This window comes from Enhydra lutris, unplaced genomic scaffold, assembly GCF_002288905.1.
Source record: "Enhydra lutris kenyoni isolate GAN:26980312 unplaced genomic scaffold, ASM228890v2 scaffoldscaffold7, whole genome shotgun sequence".
Lineage (NCBI taxonomy): Eukaryota > Metazoa > Chordata > Mammalia > Carnivora > Mustelidae > Enhydra > Enhydra lutris.
In genome coordinates this window covers 8,431,054-8,442,893 of record NW_019154091.1, presented here as the reverse complement: position 1 = coordinate 8,442,893, position 11,840 = coordinate 8,431,054, and the positions used below count along the sequence as shown (strand labels likewise).

The window sequence follows — 11,840 nt, the reverse complement described above, 5'->3', positions numbered from 1 at the left end:
GGGCTTGTTTTCTTAATTTCTCTTTCTGCAGTTTCATTTTTCATGTAGAAATGCAATGGATCTCTAGACATTGATTTTGTATCCTGCAACTTTACTGAATTCATTTATTAGTTCTAGCAGTTTTTTTGTGGAGTCCTTTGGATTTTTTGGTATAGAGTATCATGTCATCTGCAAATAGTGAAAGTTTTACTTTTCCTTTACTGATTTGGATGCACTTTATTTCTTTTTGTTGTCTGATTGCTATGGCTAGGAATTCCAGTACTTTGGTAAATAAATGCTGTAAGGGTGGACATCCTTGTCTTGTTCCTGACCTTAAGGGAAGGGCTTGTTTTCTTAATTTCTCTTTCTGCAGTTTCATTTTTCATGTAGAAATGCAATGGATCTCTAGACATTGATTTTGTATCCTGCAACTTTACTGAATTCATTTATTAGTTCTAGCAGTTTTTTTGTGGAGTCCTTTGGATTTTTTGGTATAGAGTATCATGTCATCTGCAAATAGTGAAAGTTTTACTTTTCCTTTACTGATTTGGATGCACTTTATTTCTTTTTGTTGTCTGATTGCTATGGCTAGGAATTCCAGTACTTTGGTAAATAAATGCTGTAAGGGTGGACATCCTTGTCTTGTTCCTGACCTTAAGGGAAAATCTTGTAGTTTTTCCCCATTAAGGATGATGTTAGCTGTGGGTTTTTCATACATGGTCTTTATTATGTTTAGGTATGTCCCTCTACACCTACTCTGTTGAGAGTTTTTATCATGAATGGATGTTGTACTTTGTCAAATGCTTTTTCTGCATCTATTGAAATGATCATATGGTTCTTTCTTATCCTTTCTCTTATTGATGTGATGTATCTCATTGATCAATTTGCAAATCTTGAACACTTGCTACCCAGGAATAAATCCCATTTGATTGTGGAGAATTATTATTTTAATGTATTGTTGGATTCTGTTTGCTAGTATTTTGTTGAAGAGTTTTGCATTTATGTTTATCAGAGATATTGTCCTGTGGTTCTCTTTTTTTGTGGTGTCTTTATCTGGTTTTGTTATCAGGATAATGCTGGCCTCAGAATGAATTGAAAGTTTTCCTTCTTTTTCTATTTTTTGGACTAGTTTGAGAAGAATAAGTACTAACCTTCTTGAAATGTTTGGTAGAACTTGCCTGTGAAGCCATTTGGTCCTGGATTTTTATTTGTTTCGAGCTTTTTGATTACAGATTTGATTTCTTGGCTGGTAATCAGTTTGTTCAACTTTTCTATTTCTTATTGTTTCAGCTTTGGTAGGTTATATGTTTCTAGGAATTTATCCATTTCTTCTATATTGGTCAGTTTTGGGGCCTATAGTTTTTCATAATATTCTCTTACAATCGTTAGTATTTCTGTGGGGTTGGTTGTTATTTCTCCTCTGTCATTTGTAATTTTATTTATTTGGGTCCTTTCTCTCTCTCTCTCTCTCTCTCTTTTTTTTTTTTGATAGGTCTGGATACAGGTTTATCAATTTTATTCATTTTTTTCCCAGAGAACCAGCTCCTCTATCTGTTCTATTATTTTTCTAGTTTCTATATCATTTATTTCTGTTCTAATGGGAATTATTTCCTTCCTTCTTCTGGTTTTAGGTTTTGCTTGTTGTTCTTTTTCTAAATTCTTTAGGTGTAAAGTTAGGTTGCTTATATGAGATTTTTCTTGTTTCTTGAGGTAGGTCTATATGGGAATAAATTTCCCCCTTAGAACCACTTTTAATGCAACCTCAAAGTTTTAAACCATTGTCTTCATTTACATTTGGTTCTATGTATTTTTTATTTCTTCTTTTGTTTCCTGATTGACCCATTAATTGTTTAGTAGTGTATTATTTAACCTCCATGTATTTGTGGGCTTTTCTGCTTTTTTCTTGTGGTTAACTTCTAATTCTATAGCATTCTGGTCAGAAAAGTGCATGTTATAACTTAGATTTTTCTTGAATTTGTTGAGGCTTTTTTTTTTTTGACCTAGTATGTTATCTGTTCTTGAGAATTTTCCATGTGCACTTGAAAATAATGTGTATTCTGCTGTTTTAGGATGGAATGTTCTGAATATATCTGTTAAATCCATCTGATCCAGTGTGTCATTCGAAGCCATTATTTCCTTGCTAATATTCTGTTGGGATGGTTTGTCCATTGACGTAAATGGGGTGTTAAAGTCCCCTACTATTATTGTATTATTATCAATTAGTTTTTTTATGTTTGTTATTAACTGTTTTGTGTACTTGGGTGTTCAAATGTTGAGTGGATAAATACTTAGACTTGTTATATCTTCTTATTGTATTTTCCCCTTTATGATTATATAACGTTTTTCTTTATTACTATCTTTGTTTTAAAGTCTATTTTGTCTGCTATAAGTATTGCTACTCCCACTTTCTTTTGACATCCATTTGCATGATAAATGTTTCTCCATCCTCTCATTTTCAATCTGCAGCTGCCTTTAGATCTAAAATGAGTGTCTTGTAGGTAGCATATAGATGAGTCTTATTTTTTTATTCATTCTGCCAGCCTGTCTTTTGATTGGATTATTTAGTCCATTTATAGTCAAAGTAATTATTTATATATATATTTATTTATATACGTATTGCTATTTTATTACCTGTTTTACAGTCATTTATGAAGATTTTTCTGATCTCTTCTTGTCTTTCTTTTGTGGTTTATTGGTTTTCTTTAGTGATACATTTGGATTTCTTTCTCTTTATCCTTCACATATTTTTAGTTGTTTTTGATTTGTGGTTATCATTAGGTTTGTATATAACATTTTCTGCATATAGCAGTCTGTATTAAGTTGATGCTCATTTAATTTTGAACCCATTTTTTTACTCCTCCCCTCCCCACTTTTTAGGTATATTTTGTTATATTTTACATTCTTTTATTCTTGAGTTCCTTGACTTTTTATAGAAATATTCATATATATTGCTTTTGTGTTTTTATGTTACCTTCCTACTGACACTTATGGTCTTCCCTTTCCACTCAGAGTCCCCTTTAATATTTCTTGCAGGGTTGGCTTAGTGGTAATGAACTCCTTTAGTTTTTGTTTGTCTGGAGAATTCTTTATTTATCCTTCTTTTCTGAATAATAGCCTTGTTGGATTAGCATATTCTTGGCTGCAGATTTTTCCCATTCAGCACTTTGAATATATCATGCCAGTCCCTTCTGGCTTGGAAAGTTTCTGCCAGAAAATCCACTGATAGCCTTATGAAATTTCCCTTGTATGTAACTGTATTTTGTCTTACTGTTTTTAAGATACTTTTTTCTTTGTCACTATAATTTACCATTTTTATTACAATATGCCTTCATGTGGATCTGCCTTTGTTGATTTTGCTGGGGGTTCTCTGTGCCTCTTGGATCTAGAAATCTGTGTCCTTCCCCAGATTAGGGAACTTCTCAGCTATTATTTCTTCAAATAAATTTACTCTCCCCTTCTCTCTCTCTTCTTCTTCTGGGACTCCTATAATATGAATGTTATTACATTCTATGGTGTCACTGAAGTCTTTAAGTCTGATCTCATTTTGCAAAATTCTCTTTGTTCTCTTTTGTTCAGCTTAATTACTTTCCATTACTCTATCTTCTAGTTCATTAATTCATTCCTCATTTTCTTCTACCCTGTTGTTCATTCCATCAAATGTATTTCTGATTTTGTTTATTGAGTCCTTTATCTCTGCTATTTTATTCCTTATCTCTGCGCTAAGAGTCTCACTGGTGCCGTCCTCTCTTTTCTCAAGTCCAGCAAGTGTCTTTATGATGATTACTTTAAATCTGGGAGTGCCTCTGTGGCTCAGTCAGTTTAGTGTCTGCCTTTAGCTCAGGTCATGATCCTGGGGTCCTGGGATTGAGCCCCACGTAGGCTCCCTATTCAGTGGGAGTTTGGTTCTCCCTCTCCCTCTGTGGGAACCAAGGCCCTGCAAAATTCCCACATCTTGAGACACAGTGCGAACAGAAGTTTGGGCTGGTCTCTTCAGGGAGAGGGCCTGCCATGCTGGTTCTAATGCAAGTATGACTGGGATGAATAGTTTCACCAGAGAATGGGGGGTGGGGGGGGAGATGGCTGGGTATAAGCAAGTCAAGTTGTGAGTGTTAGTGCTGCACTGATTCCCACAGATGGCCCTGTGCTTATACTGAGGGGTTAGGAGGTGTTGGGAAATGGCACCTAGCAGTTCCTTTGTCCCCAGAGGGGTCTCTTTGTGAACACTGCCTCTCTGGGACAGGCTCAGAGATGAATAAATAACCTCCCCACTGTGTACCCAGGAGCTCTTTAGATTGCTATTTCTACACTGTGTGTCCGAGGGCTATTTGCCCTACCTTCTCTCCAAGAGCAGCCTGAGTGCCTTAGGGGCTCTCCCTGAGCCAAGCCAGCTGATCTTTAAAACTTCAGGTTTTAAGCCCCACTGCTTACAAGAACTCATGAAATTCATCCTCTCTCACTTTCCAAGCCAATTGCTATGGGACTTCCTCTTCTTTGGGCACTTCTTGTGTGTTAGTATGTCTCTTGCCCTTCTCCACAACCAGGGCTCCCTCCCCACTGCAGTGGCCATGATCTGTTTCTCTCCTAAACCAAGTCTCCACACTTTCTAACTTCTTCAATGTGGGCTTTTGTCTACCTTTAATTGTGGAGTTTTTTCTGCCAGTCTTCAGGTTGATTTCTGGAGTACTTAGGATGATTTGATAGTTATCTAGTTGTATTCATGGGATGAGGCAAGTCTAGGTTCCTCCTACTTGGCCACCATCTTCCCCTCTCTATCTTTTCATATCTGTGACAGTTTTTTTTTTTTAATTTTAATTTTTTTTTAATCTTCACATCCAATGTGGGACTCAAATTTATAACCCTGAGATCAAGAGATGTACATTCCACTGACTGAGCCAGCCGGGCACCTCAGTAATATCTTCTGATACACAAAAGTTATTACTTTCGATGAAGTCCAATTTATTCATTTTTTCTTTTGTTGCTTTGTGCTTTTGATGACAAATCTTAGAAACCATTTCTTAATCCAAGGTCACACAGACTTATGTCTGTTTCCTTCTAAGAGTTTTATAATTTTCAGTCTACAGTTAAGTCTTTGATCCATTTTGAGTAAATCTTTGTATATGGTATAAGAAAAGGGTCCAAATTCATTATTTTGCATGTGTTTATCTGGTTGTCCCAGCACCATTTTTTGAAAAGAGTCTTCTTTTTCCATTGAATAATCTGGACATCTTTGTTGAAAATCAGTTGACCATAGATGTCTGTATTTATTTCTGAACTCTTTATCTTATAAGGCTATATGTTCATCCTTATGCCAGCAGCATACTGTTTTTTTAATTATTGTAACTTTGTAGTAAGTTTTGAAATTGGGAAGTGTGAGTCCTCCAACTTCATTGTTCTTCAATATTGTTTTGGATGTTCAAGACCCCTTGACTTCCCATATGAATTCAGATTGTCCATTTCTGCAAAGAAGGCAGCTGGAATTTTGATAGGGATTTCACTGAATCTATATATCAATTTGGAGACTGTTTCCATCTTAGCAATACTAAACATCCCAATCCATGAAAACAGGATGTTTTTCCTTTTGTTTGTATCTTTAATTTCTTTCAAGAATGTTTCAGAGTTTTCTGTGTGCAAATCTTACACCTACTTGGTTAAGTTTATTCTGAAGTATTGTATTTTTTTTTTTTTGATGCTATTGTAAATGGAATTGTTTTCTTAATTTTATTTTTGGGATTTTTTGAACTTACTATGTTAGACATTGTGAATGTCCCTGTATTGGCTATTAAAGAAGCAAGTAGTTTAGCAAATAGGGAAAGTTGAATATGTAAGAAAATAATTACAATATGGTACAATAAGTGTTTTAATCGGAGAGTCGTACTGGGCACCATGGGAAGCTTGAAGAATGATTGGAGTTCTGTTTTCAAGGCCACTAATGACCTAACTGTTTGATAAAATAGGCTATAATCCCTTACCTTTTATGTTAGTGAGATTGGGTGGCACAGTTTAACATCTTATTTGTTTATTATTTTTATTTTTTTAAAGGAGAGAGAGAGGGCAGAGCAGGCAGAGGGACAGGGAAAAGCAGGCTTCCCACTGAGCAGAGAGCCCAACATGGGGCTCGATCCCAGGATCCCTCAATCATGACCTAAGACAAAGGCAGGCGCTTAATGGACTGAGGTAGCCAGGCACCCTGGGTGGCACAATTTGGAGCACAAGTCTCTTCACTGCTCCTACTCCAGGGTAATCCCAGAGTTAAATTCCCTTTTCTTTACGTATAAGAATTGGATTAAATTGCAAATAAGAATTACAAGATAAATATGTTACAACTACAATCTTTAGCCCCCTTTCAACATACTATGCTATGGAAATACTATGGTTCCACCTTCTCTTTAATTTTAATGCTTACCTGGGCCTTATCTGGGAAACAAAGAAACCTCTGCCCTTCAGGAATTCTGAGAGTGACTGAGCCAGCTAAATTGCATGCCTGGTAGGGGTGCCCTTTAGAGATGCAAAACTAAGAGGCAAAGGACACCTGATCAGTTTACTTTTACAAACTTCATAATTATTCATATTATATATAAAACATTTAATAGTGGAACAAATGTAATCATTTCTCCATTTCTAGTCTGTGAGCTCTCTTAAAGCTAAAAATATATTTTAGTTTTTGAAAAAATTTTTCTCTGTTTTATTTCTATCTGAAGAGCTAAAAAGATATCAGAATTCCGTATGTCTAAAAAAGTCTTATGAGTTAATAAATACTATATTCCTCCCATCTCCCACACATGTACTATTTTATTCCACTAAGATATTTGCATTGCTAAGATATAATACAACTGTAGTTTCAATTATAGCTTTAAGGTTTTGAATGCCAAAATTAACAGAACTTGTTTTCCTCACTATTTGAAATAGCTGTGAATTTTCTCTCTCTTGCGGAATGATTATGACATTGTGTGTGTGTGTATGTGTGTATTTTAACCTTATGTGTCTGGTGACTAAAAATTCTTGTAAGAAGGAATAAGGACTTAAGTTACAGTTAATCTTCTACTGAATGTAATTGTTTTAGGACAAACTGAAGTACATTTCCAGCTCTTACAAATTTGGCAAGATACAAATGAAATACCACAGAGATATGAGTCCTGGGGTTGTGAACCAGAAGTGAGATATCTATCTGTAACCTCAGCTTTTCTCTTTCCATGTAGCTTAACCACCCCCCCCCCCCCCGCCATTATATTAGCTATGAAACTGCAAGAGTAGGCCTTGCAGACCCAGGGATCTCCCAGCTATCTGTGGGATGGATCTGAAAATGCTACACTGAAAAGGAAATATTCATAAGAAAAATTTTCAAAGTGGGATATGCCTTGAATATTTGAAGGGTACTTTATAGCAAGAAAAATGTCAAATTTACATTGTTTCTTCCCAAATTTATGCAAGCAACTAAAACTTGTTAAAGAAACTCAATTTTGTATCTTTTCAATGCTCTAATTTTGACCTAAATATAGAGGCTTCCCTTTCTGAAAAAGCATGTTCATGAAAAGTTGAGTGAACAAATATGGTATTTTGGAGAACCAACTTTACCTTTCTACTGGCTTATGTTTCACTTCCAGAAATGTCCGCTCTGACACCAACAATTTGGCTTTAGTTGTTTCATTTAATCTTTCTGTGAAATAGTCAAAGGCCTACAAATAAAAATGTAAACATTCTGGGGGAAACTTTGAAAGGAACCTCATATGTGATTCTTCCGTGAGTGCTAAAATTGTTTTGTAATACCTCTGGTTTTGAAGGCTTCTGGCTTCCTGATCATCAAATGAAAAGAATAATCTCAGGCAACTTTTGCCATCAAGAGAAGGTATATCTTACTGTCTCAAGAGAAATAAGGCTAGATCCATCGGGCAGTTTTACAGTCAAAACACTGACAATTTCAGCCATGAACATATTTTACTGGCTTGCCCTTCTACTAGAAAACATAAGGTAGTAAATGAAGTATCAACATGCTGTACACCTTCCATGGCATCTGTAGTTACTCATTGCCAAGGGACTAATGGCAAAGCTATAACAGAGTAACACACAGGAACATTGAAATAAGAAAGTCAAGACCTTGCAATGGATTGAGGATAATCTCACACTAACTGTATCAAATTGGCAGACTTAATAGTTTGTTAATATTTGGAATAAAACACTGTGTACCATTTTGGTGAGAGGATTACCTTTTCCTCCAGATCCTGAAGTGACAAATGAAATAATTGGGATTGCTGCTGCCTTTATTGTTTTTAAGCCCTTGTTCTTTTCCTTAATATCCCAAAGAGTCAAGTGCTGTCTAATTATTACTTTTGGCTTATTTCACAGCACAGTAAAAAAAAAATTTTTAGAGAAGATGAAAACTGTGGTCTTAAATCTGTTCTGATTCTTAAATCAAGTATAAAACTTGATATATGAGATGTGAAAACATAAATATATGATTAAATGTATTCAGGTTCAGATGAGAAAAACTTTTGTAATGAAACTATATGAATAGTTCTAAAGTTTGCCTTGCACAGCTAGGTAGCTAAGTAAGATTTTCCTTAAAACCTTACTTTCTGGGGGCGCCTGGGTGGCTCAGTGGGTTAAAGCCTCTGCCTTCAGCTCGGGTCATGATCCCAGGGTCCTGGGATCGAGCCCCACATCGGGCTCTCTGCTCTGCAGGAAGCCTGCTTCCTCCTCTCTCTCTCTCTGCCTGCCTCTCTGCCTACTTGTGATCTCTGTCTGTCAAATAAATAAAAAAAATCTTAAAAAAAAACAACAAAAAAACAAAACCTTACTTTCTGGTTCTACATATGGTTTCAATATTTACTCTTAGATTTACAATATGCCAGTTAAAATATTGATACTTTATAATTTTATAATGAGTTTCTGATTAGAAAAGAAAAATCCACCTTAACAAGTATAGTACAAGGCATCTAAACAATTTTTCACCCTCTTCTAAGACTTCCATGTTGTCCAATGGGTGATATGTTAGTAAAACAATGAAACGTTCCATGTTCCCTCTTATTACCATCCATCAATCCAACAGCTACGACATCACCAGCTGTCAGGAAAAAGAGAACTACATCAGTCCTCTCTAGCTGCAAAGAGAAAAAGCTTTAAGATCTTCTTTTCGCATAATGTCTGGGATCCCAGCAGGCTGGAGTCAAAGTACAGTGTTCCTTGTTACAAAAGCTCTAGCTTTGGGAACATGTCAAACAGCACATAAGCTACAATTTATTTTCGTTGTTATTGGGGGAAGAAGTGTATGTGGGAGAAGTAACAGAAGTGGCTGAGGTAATGTAAGAGTGACAGCAACATCAGTAGTGGATTCTAAATATGAGGCACTAGCTATCATAATTCTAATCCTCACAATAACTAAGAAGGTGGATCTTATTTTCTTGGGAAACTGAGGTTCGGTGAGACTGAGTAACTTAGCAAATGCCATGGTGAGTCAAATCCAGACCTGACTCCAAACTAGGTAGGAGCTTAATCACTGCACTGGTCTGCCTTCCAGTAAAATGAACTGATGAGGAAAAACTGAACTGGTAAAGAATAAATGGAATGTACTGGGAAGAAGGGGAAGCAGGAAGAAGACACAGGAGAAGTGTTTTAAGATAAGTGAGGCTGCCAACTTGTACCCCACCTTATGCTTTTTTCTGCTCCCCTCTCCTGCAGAAAGTGACCCTACAATCTTAGCATGAGAAACAGACTAAGTATCATTTCTATTAACTTAATTGTCTATCATCAGCCATTAAAAATTCTAGCCCATAAAGTCAGACTTTATTAATTACAATTAATTACTCATCCTGACAACAATATTAGCTGCAGATGAATTGGCATGGTCTATAAAGCAGCAGAGCTCAAACTTTAGCAAGTGTTAAAATCACCTAGGCCCTATCTCCAGAGTTCCTGATTCAGAAGGTCTGGGGTAGGACCTGAGAGTTGGTAATTCTTACAAGTTCCCAGGGAATGCTGGTGCTGCTGGTTCAGGACCACGCTGAGAATGACTAGTGCAAAGAAAAGCTGTGCTAACCACAGATTTATACGTACATACCTATGACAAGCTGACTAGTAAAAGAATAGCATTTCTCAAGAGGTTACCTTCCATTGTGCAAGCACAATTTTTGAATTCAGTTATTTACAACAGCATCTGTAAAATGAATAGTGTTCATACAAATGTAGGACAATTGACCTTATGGCCATGTTATTAATTAGGCAAAAGACTATGCTTTTAATGTGCAATTTGCTCACCTAAGCATTTGTAGAAATAAGAATATCACATTTAGAAGAGGCAAGCATACCTGAATGTGATACCAGCCCTTCATAAGCCAGGAAAAAAATACATAAAAATAAGATGCACTTAGGGATGGAAACATCTGAAACCAGAACTATTTCCATTTCTGACAATAAACCTCTGCTGGCCTTATGGTGCTTATGGCTTAAAAAACAAACATTTTAAGAGAGTAGAGACAAGAATATTCATAGAACTGGATTCCTGGAAGCCAACATACCCTTGGCCACTTAGCCTGTTTCTTATCCCTTACCCTGCCCTGGCTCTGAGTTTGACTTAGTCTTGCCTGGTTTTGGCACATGTTGTAGTTATAATACTAGGATGATATGACCACTGCTGCTGGAATCAATATGAAAATTGGGGAACAGGATGTCATAAAACTAGTATTATTTTAAAAGGCAGTTGCTTCCAGTTTCAGAGTGACCTGAAATTAGTAAAGAAGTATGATTCCTATCCCATCGGGTCTTCTAGGATAGAGACTTCTCATTCCCACAACCTTTAAAACAAAACAAACAAACAAACAAACAAACAAACAAAAAACACCCAACTCTAAATAATCCCCTTTACTTGGTTATCAGGATCCTTTCTATAGGCTAACAGTTTTCTTTTTGGGGGCAGGGAGTGGGGCCCTACAATAACTTTATTATAACAGAGAACCCAGGCTGTAGTAAGTCTACATGATTAGAGCAGGTGGTTGTTATCTTTCCAAAGGGTGAAGCCTGAGCCCAGCTGGCAGCACACTAAGGTTAAAGCCAAGGTCCAGAATATCCTGTTTCCTGCTATTACCCTGCATTGCCCAGCTCATGATGTGAGATGAGAGACTACACAGCCACACTGAATGGAAGGATGAGGTCCCACCAGGCAGAGGCAACAGCCCAACAGGAGAACATTTTCAAATCACCAAAAAGGATGCTGAAATAAGGTGCAGTTGCCCACCCTTGCTATTCTCTGTTGAGAAAGATGAGCTTATAGGATGAATAGCAAATTATGTCCCTTATTCTTCAAATGAATAAATCCTGAGAAGATGGGGTTGGTGGCCAGTCAACCAGTAGAACAGGATGAAAATCTGAGCTAGTTATAGATCTTCGCGTCTCAGGAAAAGGGCAGCAGGGATAAGAGAGAAGAGAGGAGCATTAAAATGCCTGGAAGCATTAAAAAGGAGAAATTTCTTTCTTTTTTTTCCTTAACAAGACAGGAAATAGTATCTTTTATTGTCCTTGTTGCAGTGGCAGCAGACCTTGGTTTTCATAAAACATGATCTCCGTTCCTATGGTCTGTTGATAAGATTGCTCAGTCATGGGAAGGCCAGGCTGACCACTAATGTTAGGACTAGGTCTTCTCACAAAGCCTCCAACAAGTGCTGTGTCTCATGCTGAGTCCACAGAGGTACGTTCAACACCATAAAGTGCTCCAGTTAAAGCTTCTGTGATATTGCAATGATACGATTAATGGCTTTTTTAAAAAAGATATAGCTTTCTTGTACATGTTAACTATCTCAGAAAAGTTGTGGATAAAAAGATGGGGGAGAGTCTGGTTTCAAGCCACATAGTTCCAGACACCAGCTACAGATGCC

The 11,840-nt window shown here is 36.7% G+C and overlaps 1 protein-coding gene across 3 annotated transcripts in view; it reads right to left on the bottom strand.

Moving 5' to 3' along the window:
- Window positions 1-11,840, bottom strand: part of LOC111142139 (netrin 4) — a 114,146-nt gene that overhangs the window by 58,216 nt on the left and 44,090 nt on the right. The window lies entirely within an intron of this gene.